At 52.8% G+C, this 2,540-nt stretch overlaps 1 pseudogene; it reads left to right on the top strand.

Annotated features, from left to right (window-relative positions):
- The first annotated feature begins 431 nt into the window (after nt 1-431).
- Nucleotides 432-2,540, top strand: part of LOC102425864 — a 4,600-nt pseudogene continuing 2,491 nt past the window's right edge.

The raw sequence follows: 2,540 nt of genomic DNA, 5'->3' as shown, positions 1-2,540 counted from the left end.
ATCGGGATCCAGACCCAGGTCCCCTCCTGCCATGAAGCCCAGTGCTCTCCCCACCATCCCACCCACCGGGGGAGTGGCTGGCCACAGGAAGAGAAAACGGGATGCATTTTGCTCCTGATCTAGTCCACTCAGGAGACACTAATGGAAAAGTGCTAGGAAATGCACCCTATAAATCATGAAGCAATTGATGCAACCTGAGCAATATATCAGGGGGACCTCGGAGCCTGTAATGAAAGGGCCCAAGACAGAACATTCTTCAGCGCGGCCGAGCAACAGGAAAAGCAGGCAGACGTAACTCACAGCTCAGAGAGCTTTGGTTGCTCAACTTGCAATGCCAAGGGGTGCGACAGGAGAGACAGGGCACTGGGGCCAGATGCATTAAGGTGATCTATGAGTCAGGCGGTCCAGCTTCAATTACTCCGACAGGAAATATGGCTCGTCGGCCAGCTCTACCGGAAGAGGAGAGGAGGACTGTCTCTTCGAGCCAGAGCTGCCAGCGGGTGTGCACGGGCTCCGGGCGTCTGGGAGGGTGCGGGGAAGGAAGCCCTCCTCCCCAGCACCTGGCTGCATGGTGCTGTTTCCAGAACAGGACTGAGCCTCCTGCGTGGTACTAATAAGAGCTGACAGTGCTTCCAAACCTTGTAGGTGCTAGCTCCGTACAAAGACGCTAAGGGTGATACCATCACTACCCCAATTTACATACGAGCGAACTTGTAAAACAGCCAGTGCAACTGAGCTAGGATTGAACCAGGGAGTCCGGTTAGCAGCGCCTGACCTCTCCCCTGCACCACCACGGACCAGAAGAAGGGCTGAGCACCGCTGAAGCCCCAGTGTGCTCGCGTACATCTTCAGAGCACCCCAGCACCCCCGCACTCTGGCCTCTGACCTGCCACTTGGACCCCGTCTAAGCTTTCCAACCTGAGCTGTTGCTCACCAACATCCCCACAAAGAACCTCAACAAATGCTGACAATATTTTTTATTTTGTTTTGCTTGCTGATTAGAGAGCTCTTGTGTACAGCCAAACTGCAATGCTTTAGGTTTCTTAAGAGATATAGAACTAGCACATCAATATGGCACAATGCGGACTTGCACTTGACCCTGAGCTCAGAGAGTGCCCACCTCTGAGCCCCAGGGGTGACCAATCCCTTTCAGCAACAGTCCCTAGCTTGGTGCCATGCTGGGCACGAGGGGACAGCAGTGGATTAGGGATGGTCTCTGTCTCCGGGGCTACACGACAGCACAGAGGGGCTCCGTGGAAGTGCCCAAATGCTTCAGGGACAGAAAGAGAGAGAACCTAGCTCCCGGGGAAGCAGCAGGAAGAGAAGCTCAGCAGGAGACTGGGGTCCGACTGCAACAGCTAAACAGCCTGGAGGTCTCACAGGACGTGGGAGACACTGAAGGCTCGAGGCAGGGGTGGGGGGGGTGGGGGGAGCTGAGAAGGTCACCCTTCCCAGCATGGAGGGGAGGTTGGAGGGGGAAAGGATCCGTTAGAGTCCAAGCAAGAGATGAGGATTAAACCAAGGCGGAGGCGCTGAAGACGGAAAAGATACGATGGATTTAAGGGGAGAGACAGGGGTGACAGTAATAGGGCTCTTTTTCTCCTGTGGGGTTCACTTCAGCTTCAGATTTATTTGCCACAAAAATAACTTTGCATCTGTGTCTGATCGTGGCTGAAGAATCATGGAGACCTGGTTTTCAGGTCAAGCTTCCAGGCAACGCAAGTCAGATGAGAAGACCTGACTTCAAATCATGTCTGTTTGCTGTGGGCGAGTCACTTACATTCTCTGAAACTCAGCCACATCCCCTGCTCAGGGAGAATCATGATATCTCCTTCTGAGCCTATATGTCTCCACCCACTTGAGTGACGGTATAGCCTCATCTCTCTCCATCTTTCCTAACAGTAATAACTACAGCATCAGCCTCCACCGTTTGCTGAGCACTTACTATGTGCCAGGCACTATTCTAACAAGCTTTAGCTCATTTAACCCTCACACCACCTTAGGGAATAGGCACTGTCCTCATTCTGCAGATAAAGAAACTGAGGCAAAGAGAGATGCAGTAAGTTGCCAACTTCTCACAGAGGAGCAGAACAAGGCTGTGTATTCAGTAGAGCCCCCTCTCATCATTGCCTCCGCACCTTCCTCCCCTGGTGGACAGGAGGTCCGGGCTCTCCCTCCCGCGTGCTCCAAGATAACCACAGTCCTGCCTCCTGGCACCACGTGGACAAAGAACAAGCTCAGCTCTCTGCTGTCATTGCCAGGTGCTGCCACAAGGTGTCAGTATTGAAAGGCAATCCTACAAGGTTGGTTCAGGTGGTCTGTTGGTGGGGAGCTCTTATTGGTTCAGATTTCTATATAAACTACAGTGGGGTCCCAAGGCTTAATTTCTTCTATGTTCTCACCCATGTGCTTTGATACTGTTCTTCAGATCACACTGGGAGTGGGGGAGGGTGACAGGGGGAGGCGAGGCAGTGGGGACCTTTGAATCATTGGGGCTTCCAACCCCTTGTTGAAATAAAACCCACAACTTGATTCATCTA

Source organism: Myotis lucifugus, unplaced genomic scaffold (genome assembly GCF_000147115.1).
Source record: "Myotis lucifugus unplaced genomic scaffold, Myoluc2.0 scaffold_69, whole genome shotgun sequence".
Lineage (NCBI taxonomy): Eukaryota > Metazoa > Chordata > Mammalia > Chiroptera > Vespertilionidae > Myotis > Myotis lucifugus.
This window is presented reverse-complemented; position numbering and strand designations above follow the sequence as displayed.